General features: G+C 37.1%; 1 pseudogene; it reads left to right on the top strand.

Moving 5' to 3' along the window:
• The first annotated feature begins 7,163 nt into the window (after positions 1–7,163).
• Positions 7,164–12,601, top strand: part of LOC123647028 — a 63,525-nt pseudogene continuing 58,087 nt past the window's right edge.

Below are 12,601 nucleotides of genomic sequence, written 5' to 3'. Positions count from 1 at the left end.
TGGAGAGGAAGGAACCAAGGGTATAAGCAAAAGAACACACTTCAAACACAATGAATACTCCAGTCTGCAAGTGCGTGACAAGAGGGAAAAATTGATGGCTATGTAGATCAGCAGGGGTGCAAGAGGTACAGTGGGAGAGCTAGGAGTGGAGACATCTTGCCTGATGACCCTGCTTTCTCAGTAAAAATAAGAAGGTAACCTGGGCTTGAGGAGAGTGATGAAGGTTTGGAATTGTCAAAGGGGAAAAGATGCTCACCAATGACAAGTGAGGAAAAATGCAGCTGTCAAGTTTTTCTTATCTAGGTCTATTGGTGACCCCTCACTGCAAGACACTAACTGCAAGGCTAACGATGCAGTCTTGGTTTCTTGTCAGAAAGAGGAAAATGGATTTGGTGGACTGCCATCATTCTCTGACACACTGTGACTACCTTAGATGTTTTCTGTAACACAGATGACTTTTCTTACCCCCTCACGCATTCATATTCAATTTTACACTCATCCATCCTCAATTTGAAATTCCTTTTTTAAATGTTATTATTTATTTTCTTATTTGACAAAATTACATACATTTACAGTGTGCAACATGATGTTTTACAATATGTATATATTGTGGAATGGCTAAATCAAACTAACCTATGCATTACCTCATATACATTTTTATGGTGAGAACATGTAAAATCTACTCTCTTAACAATTAGGTTTTTTTTTTAATGAAGACATCATAAAGTTACTGGAACTAAAAATGACCTTTGAAATAAGCATTGTATCTATTAAGCAAAAATTACTCCTATGGAAGGTGATGACATGATATGTAATATAAACATATTGCAAATAATTTTATAATGCATAAAAGAGCATGGGTGAATAATTTGAACTGATGCATTTTTTTAATACCAGGAGCTTCTCCAAATTCTAAAGTTTCCACCACATTCAAGATCTTCAAAACACTATCCAAGGACACACCATGCTTTTGGAAGGACTACACTGCCCTCCGCAGCTTCAGCATAAATAATACCGTTTGTGGGGAAAAAACAGCAGTTGAAACATCAACATGGAAGTGTGTGCAATTAACATGCCTCAGAAATTCACTTTTCCTTCCTGAACTGAATGAAAATGTTAAAATTTTAGTAAAATTTGATAAATTTTATTTATTTTAATAAATAAAATGAAAATATTGAAATAAAGACCACATTTTAAGCACAGTGCACTACAGTATGTATAGCAGGTACCTATTTATGTAAAAAGATATGAAATACAGAGAAAGATACATATATGTGCATATCTGTAGCTTATTTTGAGGAGAACCCTTTAGGAAATTACATAGTTGCCTACAGGGAGGCAAACTGGCACCTTAGGGGTTAAATGTGAGAAGATTTATTTTTCACTGTGAATCTTATTGTAATACTTCAACTTTTTGATCATACACATCCATAATCTTTCAAGTAAGAAAAATGTTAATCAGTAAAAATTTTATTAATAATTACCTACTATAGAAGTATCATGCATCCAAATTTTAAACATCTCTTTCCAGAAATTCCATAACTTCAGATAAGTTATGGAATCTTTGTGCCTGCCCTGACCACTCAATTTAAATTAAAACATACCTTCCTTAACTCTAGATTATTTTATTAGCTACAGCCCAACATCTTCACAATATAGCCACAAAAAGGGTAGTCTATACTAGCTCACACTTGGATAACAAAACAAATCTTGAATGAGTACACTCTACTTTATATACTGTTTTTATTTATTAACTAATTTCTTTAAGTTGAGAGAAACTAATTTTATATGGTTAAAATCTTAATTATGAAATAGTATACAATGAGAGGTAAATCTATTCCCAACTCAGTCCTCCTCGCGAAAGGAAGCTAGATGTATTCCATGTATCTTTCCAGAAATTATGCTAATAAGTATTTATTGAGTGATGGAATAAACAATATTTTAATTGAATGTTTATTCTGTGCCAAGCATCTTTCTAGGTGCAGTGGATAAGGAGTAAACAAAACTGTCACTGACCTCATAAGAGTTGACACTCTCGTGAGAGGAGGCACGTAATATATACATAAATTAATACATACATACTATGTCTAAAAGTTATAAGTGATATTTAAAAAGAAGATCAAAGGAACAGAAGTAACAGACAAGGGAGTTTTATGCAGAGAAAGCTCTGAGAAGATGACATTTAACCAGATATTGGATTCAACAGGAAGGCGGAAACATGGGTATTGGGGTAAGTGCCTATCAGCCAGAAAGAACAGCCAGCACAAAGGCCTTAAGAGGGAGTCTGTATAGGATTCAAGAAACTGCCAGTCCAGGTGCAGTGGCTCACACCTGTAATCCCAGCACTTTGGAAGCCTGACGTAGGAGGATAACTTGAGGCCAGGAGTTTGAGACTAGCCTGGGCATCACAGCGAGACCCCATCTCTATTTTTAAAAATATATATATATTTCTAAAAGAAAAAAAAATAATTACAGCTGACTACTTTGTTAGAAACCATGCAAGCAAAAATGAGTGGAGTGAAATATTTAAAGTATTGGAAAAAAAAACCCTACCAACCTAGAATTATATATCTGGCAAAATTATTCTTCAAAAGAGAGGAGAAATTAAAAGGAAAAAAAAAAACGCCAAGAGGCCAGTGTGGCTGGTATGTAAGGCCAGAGTGCTAATAAGGAACAAGATCACATAAGGCTTGGGAGACAAATTAAATATTTGGGTTTTATTCTTAGAGAATCAGAGGATGCAGGGGAGGCTTTGGGGGTCTTCAGAGAGGAGTGATATGACCCAACTTCCATTTTTTAAAGGATCTCTCAAATTGCTAGGTTGAGAATAGACTGTCAGTGGGGCTGGGAAAAGGTAGAAACACAGATGAGTTCAGTGTCAGATGGTGGTAATTTGGACCAGGTGGCTAGCATAAAGTTCTGACAAATGGTCTTATTCTGGAATATTCTCAAGGTAGCCCCACAGAATTTTCAGGTACGTTGAATGCAGACTTTGAGAGAAAAGGAGAAGTTTAGCAGCATGATTGGATACCTGGAAGGATGATGAACTTGCCCTCAATTGAGATGCAGAAAGCTGCTGAGCAAGCAGTTGGTGAGGAGTATATTATTAATCCGTGTTGGACATTTTAAGTTTAGAGTATCTATAGATATCTAAGATGTGAGAAATTGCACCAGACGTTTGCTGCTGAGACTGGCTTCTGAGAGCAGGAGAAGATGCCGAGGCAGAACAGAGAGGAGTAAGAAGGGGAAGGATCTAGTGTACACATGGAGAGATCTTCAGAGGGGATAACAGTTGTTCATCTAGACACAACCTGGAAGGCAGGTATGTGGGCACAGGCACAGGTTGGTGGATAGATAGATTGACAGGAGCTAGTGCAGAGTCTCTTCTGGAAGCTTCTGTTTTCAGAGTGAAATAAAGAAATTCTTGTTTGAAGGAATTAATAAATCCCTTTTTACTCCCTTGCTTAAAACCCTCCCCAGGCTTTCTCTCACCATGAGAATAAGATCCAAATTTTTTATTGCAGCCCACAAGTCCCCACAGGATCTGGCCCCGTCCACCTCTCTCCATTGCTCCAAATGCTTCAGCCACAGGGCCTTCCTTCTGTGTCTCAGACACATGACAAACTCGGACAAGCATGGGTTCACCCTCTGTCTGGTACACCGTCTCTCTTATCCTCATTACATTAAGTTTTATCTCAAAGTTCACCTCCCTAGGCCTTCTTTGAACTTCCCATCTAAAGTGTCCCCTCCTCCCACCATAAATTATTTTACTCATTTATTCTGTATTGTCTGCTTCTTCCCACAAGAATGTGTTTCCTAAGAAACTAGCACCCCTACTCCTGGCTCTTCCTCCTGCTCTCTCCTCTCTCCTGATCTGGCTTTATTTTTCTTCTCAGTACTCATCAGAACCATATCTGGCACATAGCAGGTGCTCAGTAAATATTTCTTGAGGAACAATTTTGAAAATTTAAATGAAAAATGGATATAGAGCATATAGCAGAGAGCCTGGCATATAGTAAATATTTGATAAATGTTACCTGCTATAGTGACGGCAACAAAGACAGCCACAGCAACAATCAAGCACAACTCTGAAAGGCTGATGCTTCCTCTGTACTCTTGAACCAATTCCCTTTCATTTCTTCAGAGACTTTCATTGATCATGTCCCTTCTTCCTCTTGATAGCATCCTTCCCTTCAAGTAAATATTAATATGTGCAATATTAGCCCACAATTAAAAACGAAAACAGTTAAACATACCTTCCTTAACTCTGGGTCTTACTAGATACAGCCAAGTGTCCTCATAGTTTAGCAATTAAAAAAAAATAATCTATGCTAGTTCACAGCTGGTTTACCAAAACAAATCTTGAATAAGTAGACTGATTTTTATTTACCACTCTTATCTATTAACTAGTTTCTTTAAATTGAAAACAAACCTACTTAATATTTGCATGGTTATAATATTAGTAACTATAAAATAATATTCAGTAAAAGATCTATTATCTAATTCAGTCCTCACTCTGCAAAAAACTAGCATATCTGTGTATCTTTCCAGAAATTATATATGCATATCCAGACATATAAATATCTTTTGAAAATACCAATATGCACACAATTCTGCAGCTTAGGTTTCCTTTAGTTAATAGATGTCATGACTAGCTTCTAAAGTACACATAAAGAGCTATATCATTACTTTTACTGGCTATGTAGTGTTCCATTGGATATGAATGTAATGTCATCCATTTAACTAGTCCCATATTTACTGGCATTTAATGTGTTTCCAGTCATTTGTTCCTGTAAAGAATGCTGGAATTAATAGTCTTGTATACCTGTATGTATATTCATGTATATATCATATATATATATACTTCTTCAAATATATCCCTACATAAATTCTTAAAAGTACAATTGCTGGCATAAAAAGCATATGTGTATTCAGTTTTTATCAATATTGACAAATTACTTTCTAAATATTAATAATTTTATTAAATCAGTAGAATTTTTGACTCCTCTAAATTATAAACAATTATTAACTGCTTTGCCTCACATTCTTGTTGAAGGAAAGTGGATAATTATTGATATTCCCTATATCAAGGCAGAAAAGGACTGAAACCACTTTTAAAGAAAATGTTATACCTAGTATGATACATACAGTTGTTTACCCTTATCCTGGGTTTCACTTTCCACAGTTTCAGTTACCTGTGGTCATCCATGGCATGGTCCAAAAATATTAAATGGAAAATTCCAGAAATAAACAACTCATAAGTCTTAAATTGCACTCTGTACTGAAATCTCCCACCATCCCACCCAGTATGTGAATCATCCTTTCGTCCAGTGCATCTCTGCTACACATGCTACCAGCCTATTAGGCAATTAGTAACCATCTCCATGATCAGGTCAGATCCTCTGTCCTGGTTCCACAGTGTTTGTGTTCAAGTAACCCTTATTTTACTTAATAGACTTATAGCAAAATTAAGTAAATACTACATAACAGTGATCTCCAAACTCAAGAATAGTGATGCTGGCAATTCGATATGCCAATGAGAAACTGTAAAGTACTTCCTTTAGGTGGAAAAATGAAAGTTCTAGACTTAATAAGGAAAGAAAAAAAATATATGCCGAGGTTGCTAAGATCTACATTAAGAAAAAGTCTTCCTCAGTAAAACTGTGACAAAGGAAAAAGAAATTCTTGTGTAGCATATAGAGGGTTCAGTACTATCTGTGGTTTCCAGCATCCACTAGGGGCTTGGAATGTGTCTCCCTCAGATTGGGGAGGGGGAGTGCAAAATACTGTGTTTAAGACAAAGGAAAACCAAGCACGATTTTGGGGAAAGAATTTCTGTATTTAGAATAGTTGTACTTAGAAGATAAGTTCTTTGTGTCCCTGTAAAGTCTCCTTGCTTATCCCAGTTTGAGCCAGTTAGGTGGTAGCAAGGAAAGAATGAAGTCTCTCATTGCTCACACCATAACTTTGAGCAGCAATGGTTCTGCATTGGTGACTTACCTGCATGATCCTCCTAATGATCCTCATGATGATGATACTGATGATCCTAATCATCCTCCTGATGATCCTGATCATCTTGATGATCCTAATCACTTTCCTGGTGATCCTAATCATCCTCCTTATGATCCTCATCATCCTCCTGATGATCCTAATCATCCTGATGATCCTCCTGATGATCCTCGGGATCTATGAGCTCTCCTTATTTCCTGAAATTCAGGATCTGTGATAGTTGGGCTCACTTAGAATTTCGTTTAAACTTCTTATGTAGTTGTAATTCAAGTAATGTTTTTAAAGTTTTAACATGGATGTCCAAGTTTCAAGCTGGTGGACAAATCTTGGCATACAGCCAGACTGCTGTAAGCCCTGAGAAAGATATGAGGGTTTAACTGGGGTATGCTTTCTTTTGAAACCAGGCATTTTCTTTGATTTTTCAAGAATAAAGTATTTGTACATGGTAAAAAAAAAAAGAGAGAATAGCTCTCTCTTTCAGCTAATGAAAGTATCAACACATTAAATGAACTTTTCCAGTCCTCAGTAGTTCTTTCCCCTAAGTCAGCCTCTTAGAAACCCATGGCCTATGGAAACAAGAGTTAAAAAAAACAAAAAGAAAAAAACCTAAACTCAAAGAGTTTCTCAGGAGCACAAGGAGCTATTTACCTTTCTAGACCAACCAGTGAGTTTCAACTTAATTGTTCGAGTTTTTTTTTTCTTTTTTTAACTGTTAGTGTGGTTTAAAAAAAAAAACTGTAATTCTCTTTTAGTGAAAAAGTATATATCCCTGCCTTGTTTCCTCTACAGATTGCAAACTCTTCAAGGGAGGGGGTGGAGGATAGTGTTCAGGGGCTTTTAGCAAATAGCAGCGTCCTGCTATTACCGAGAGGGCAGCTCTCCATCAGCGCCCCCATCCCTTGCCTAGGACCCCCTCCCTGCGACTCCCTGCCACTGGCCACCAGACCCTGTAAACCCCCGTCAGGTGTGCACCACCTGCCATCGCGCCCCGCCCAGCTCTGCGCCGCAGGTGGCTAGTCCATGACGTCATGAGGCCACGGCCCAATCAGAGGCGGCGTTTGGGGAATTTTCAACTTAAAGGTGGGTCGGCTCTTGAGCCCTGAAGCGCCGGCGGTGGGGAGTCTTGGCCTTTCTCCTGGGCCCAGCCTGAGAGGATGGCGGAGGAAGACGCCCTCGGGGTCTGCGTGCGAGTCAGGCCGCTCAGCAGCAGGTGGGTGGCCAGACGCGGCTGGGCGCACGGCTGCCGGCGGCGGGGCCGAGCGGGACGGGCGCGTGCTCCGGCCTTTCCAGAGTGGTAACTCGGCGCTTACCCGGTTTGGGCCGGGCTTTCCTCCTCTGTGAAGTGACAGGGAAGGATCCGAGATCTGGAAGATACTTTCCAGCTGTGAGATTCACTTAACTCTAATGTGGCCTCGCTGACTTTGAAGACCTTCACCGGCTGAGCTGCGCTGTTTTTCCCACATCTAAGCCTCCTGACCCTATTCCATGCCCTCAAGAAGTCCTGTGGGAGAGTGTGTTCCTGTTACTCTTCACAGTTAGTCATTTTACGCTTAATTGGCTGTCTCTAAACTCCCTCAGGGCAAGGACTAGTCTGTCGCATTGTATTCAATAGGCACTCAAGACTGCATCCATTCATTCGTTCTGCAAATACTTATCTATCTGCATATATGTATTTTAGTACACCATTACAGTACTGAACAGATGCTATCATCATTGCCCTGTAGATCTTCCATTCTAGTGGCGAGAGAGACAGTAAAGTTAAAAATACAGAGTGTTAAGTGGTGATATGTAAGTGATAAATGCTATAGAGAAAAACCAGGAAGGGGAATAAATGAAGTCAGTTTGTTTCACTAGCCTCTAGTCCTCGACCCCAAAGGCTAACATTTTCTGTGTTTGAGAAATTTTTATTGAACACAGCATTTAATAACAGAGAATATCAAGATCTGGGATTTCCTGTTTTTAAGGAGCTCCTTATCTAATACATCAGAAGACATCAACATAAAGAAGCCATTACAACAGGTTGTGACAAGTGTTATGATGGGCAGGTGGAAAATGTTTGCTAAAATGATTAGTCCATAAGAGAGATGACAGTTTGGGTGTGGTGGGCTTGTGTCAGGAGAGTCCTGACAATTTTCACAAGTGAAAGATAAGTTACTTAATGGAAAGGAAGGTCAGAATATTCTAGGCCCAAAGAGGTTAAATCTGTCATTTTGAGAAGACCTTCAAGTAGAGCTTAGGGTTCATATAGAAATTTAGAGGACGATGAGGTTGGAGAGAGAAATGACATGATCCAGGTCTCCTGTGCTATGCTAAGGATTTCGTAAGTTTCCAGAAGGTTTTCAAGAGTTTTAAGCAAGAGGGATGCAATCAGTTGCATTTTTAATCTATCCCCTCAGCTGCCAGTGTTGGGTGAAAGGGTGAATGAATGGTTTCACAAGAAACTCTCATGACAGGGCAGGAAGCCCTGAAACCCCATTTAAGAGAGCTGAATCCTCAAAGCTGGATTTTCCATCTTCTCTTATACATGATATATTATTACTATCTTTTAAAATATTCTTCATCTGGGCATGGTGGCTTATGCCTGTAATCCTAGCACTTTGGGGACTAAGGTGGGAGGATCCCTTGAGGCCAGGAGTTCAAGACCAGCCTGGGCAATATATGGATACACCACCCCCCACCTCCTACAAAAAAATACAGGCATGGTGACACAGGCCTGTAGTCCTATCTACTTGGAATGATGAGCCAGTAGATCACTTGAGCCCAGGAGTTTGAGGTTGCAGTGAGCTGTGATTGTACCCCTACAATCTAGTCCCAGCAACAGGGCAAGACTCCATCTCAAAATAAAATAAAATAAAATATTCTTCAGAAGATGAAATATTAAATTATCCTTCCTCTAGGATAACTTTTATGACCAATTATGCTAAAATGCAGTATTATTATGTTTTTAGAGAAGAAGCACTTGGAGAAACTGCCCAAGTTTACTAGAAAACTGGCAATAATGCTATTTATCAAGTTGATGGAAGTAAATCCTTCCATTCTGGTAAGATATAATAGCATCAAAAATTAGCTTGTTATCGTTTTGCTATTAAGAGTATGGAAGGCTTATCAATAATACTAGATTTATTACTAAAGATCAGACTAAGCCTTTTGTAAACTGCTTCATTGGAAACAAATTGTTTAGCCATCATGTATGGTAAGTGAGATAATAAATTGATATTTAAAGCACAGTTATATAATTTGTATCCAGACAGATTCCAGACCCCCATGCACAACCACTATGGCCTACTGCCTTGTAAAAACACACAGGATCATGAACTTGTAGTATATATTTTGTCTTTGAGGACAGAGACATGTTACCTCAAGGAGAGGTTTTTTCAAAGGACAAAAAAATTGAAGAAAATACTGTCTTAAATATTTTATCATCCTAGATTGACAATTTTGTTTCTTTGGGTAATTATTTGTTCAGAATGAAAACACATTTGATTTATTTGGCTTAACTTCAAATGTGTTGTTGTTTTGTAGATCGTGTTTTTCATAGTAATGAAACTACTGAAAATGTGTATGAAGAAATAGCAGCATCAATCATCGATTCTGCCATACAAGGCTATAATGGTTTGTATTCGCTCAGTGTTGCAGAAACACGTTAGTCTTGGGTGTCTGTGCAACAGGTATTGATAGTTTTACCCACTGCTGATTCGTTTTTAATCTTTGTGTGTGTGTATTTTGTTTGTTCATGGACTATATTTGCCTATGGGCAGACTGCTTCAGGAAAAACGTATACTATGATGGGTTCGGAAGATTACTTAGGAGTTATACCCAGGGCAATTCATGACATTTTCTGAAAAAATAATAAGGTAAATAACTTAGCTGAATTTCTAGTGTATACTGGTAAAAGTAGCAACAATCTTAGTGTTTTTTGGTGTGTAATCATAAAAGGAAGTAAATTTACAGTTATCTCTTGATTATCCATGGGGAAAGAAGAGAGGCATAGCATAGATTCCTTTACTTTTATCCCCACAAACTTACTTTTTAAAGCTTAAAGTTCTTTCATTCTTTCCCTTTAATCCTGCAACAATAATACTTTCAACAAAAAGTAGTCACTAAGGAACAGGAAAATCTTATCTGAATGGTTTGCTCCTCATTGCCTTTGTTTAACTACTAGTTAGTGATTATAAAGGAACAGTAAAAAGTGGGTGTAGGTGAAGGAGAAGGGAAGTGGTAGACCAGGGTAGGCAACCTAATTAGTTAAGACTTGGTTTGAAATTAGCATTTTCATTAAAATAAGAGCATCTAATAGTAGAGTTTTATTTTGAGCCTGGAGAGTTGGAATGAGTGCTCTCCTCTTCTAATTTTATGATACATTATTTTTCATTATTTCTGAAACAATGCTTTTATATTTTTGTGTTTATTATTGTCAACATAGAATTGTGGGTTTTGTTTTTACAAACATAACTTCCTTCTTTATCTCTTTAATATAAGCACATAAGCATTCAATACTAGGTTTTCATAATTGGATGCTGACTGATGTTTTTACATATTTTTTCTTCCAGTTTCCTGATAGGGGATTTCTCTTGTGTGTGTCTTACATGGAATTATACAATGAAATCATTACAGATTTATTCTATGACACTCAAAAAATGAAACCTTTAATAATTCGAGAAGATGTCAATGTGAGTAACAAACATTATAATCAACTTACTTATTTAGATTATTGTTCTTAAGTATTTACCTTTAATTTTTAAAGTGTTTGCTTTTTCTGTGGTTTTTCTATCTTTTTTGAAGTGTTTATAGAGATTCATTTCTTAAATAATATGTATAGTTTTAAAATGCTGATAGCTCTAGTAGGTTTAAGTGCCTAAAAATAGCAACAGGGAAGTATGAAGTTAGAATTTAGTGTGCTTTGGTATAGGAAATAAATTGTATTCATGGAGTTGCTTGTTATATTCTTATAGAAGAATGATTCCATTTTCCACCTTTAACTTCCACAAATGAACTCTGTAATAGTTTGTACCTTCTTTTTGAAAAGCAGACTTTTAAGTGATTTCTATTTCTTTAATCTGTCCACAATTAAACTTGTTTCAGAGGAATGTATATGTTGCTGATCTCACAGAAGAAGTGGTTTATACATCAGAAATGGCTTTGAAATGGATCACAAAGGGAGAAAGTAAGACTTTCTGCTGTATTTCTTTAAAACTCTTATAAAAGCTATCTTTTCAATCAAGTGTGTTTAAGCTTCAAATCATACTTTATTAAGTTAAAATACAAATTATTTTTCGTTGGATTTTAGTATATATGCAGCTGAAATATAACTCATTTTTACAGAGAACAGACGTTATGGAAAAACAAAAGTGAATCAGAGAAGCAGTCGTTCTCATACAATTTTTAGAATGGTAGGTAATATTCTCTCTCTCTCTCTCTCTCTCTCTCTCTCTCTCTCTCTCTCTCTCTCTCTCTCTCTCTCGTCTTTCTCTCACTTTTACAACATCTGGTGGTAGGGTTTTACTTTGAGCCTAGAGAGTTGAACTGGACACACTCCTCTTCTTATTTTTATGATACTTTATTTTTCACTATCCCACGTAAGAATGCACTAATTTTTATACAAGTTGCCTTTTCTATCTAGATTTTGGAAAGCAGAGAGAAGGGTGAGCCTTCTAATTATGAAGGCTCTGTGAAGGTGTCCCATTTGGTGAGTATAAATGAGCCATGATAATGTACTGTGTGGGCCAAAACAAAAGTTAATTTAGCTGCTGGGTATTTGGTTTAATATGAACTGTTAACTAAATGGGGGGGACTATCAATTGGCAGTTTCATCTTGTTAGTAGCATCAAATTACTAGCTGCAATGTTGTAGGATAAATTCAGAGGGTCTTTCTTCCTGTTATGTCATGGCTGCCATCTCCTAAAAGTTAGATGTAGGAACTATAGGAATTGAGACTTTCTCTACCCACTAATGAAGTAGGGTTTTTTTTCTGTACACATTTAAGAATTTAAGTACTCTTAGAATTTGGAGACTTTTTTAAAATCTCAGCCAATATCATTTAAACTTGTGTGATTAACAAAAATCTAGGTGGGATGGTTCAAAAATAAATCACATTATTGAAGGCTTTTCTGAAGTACAATAAGAAAATATATTTTGTATTATAAACTAGTGTTTTAGGCTATAAATCTCTTGAAGATGGAAGACTGATACTGCATTCATCTTTGTAGCCCCAACACATTGTGTATTACGTAGTTTATGTTCAATACATATTTGTTGAATAAGTGAATATAAGCATTATGCAAACATTCCTTTTTTCCACATAAGTAAACTCCCCATTTCCTTCTTGCTGCACGGTATCACTGTCTTTCTTACTTCATTCCTCTCCTTTACCTTTATTGATTTACTCTCTGTATTCAGGGCCTCAATTTTTTTTTCACTTCGAATACCTTATTATTTTTTATTTTTAATCCAACTCTCACAAGAACCCTGAGCTGGTATCATGGTTAACATTATTATAACCCCCTTACTTCTTCTTTTATTTCAGCATATTATGGGGGTAAAAAAGTTTAGGTTATGTGTATTGCCATTGGCCCCCTCCCAGGGCCTCAATTCT

Source organism: Lemur catta, chromosome 11 (assembly GCF_020740605.2).
Source record: "Lemur catta isolate mLemCat1 chromosome 11, mLemCat1.pri, whole genome shotgun sequence".
Lineage (NCBI taxonomy): Eukaryota > Metazoa > Chordata > Mammalia > Primates > Lemuridae > Lemur > Lemur catta.
Note: the sequence above shows the minus strand (reverse complement) of the source record. Positions and strands in the feature narration are given on the sequence as shown.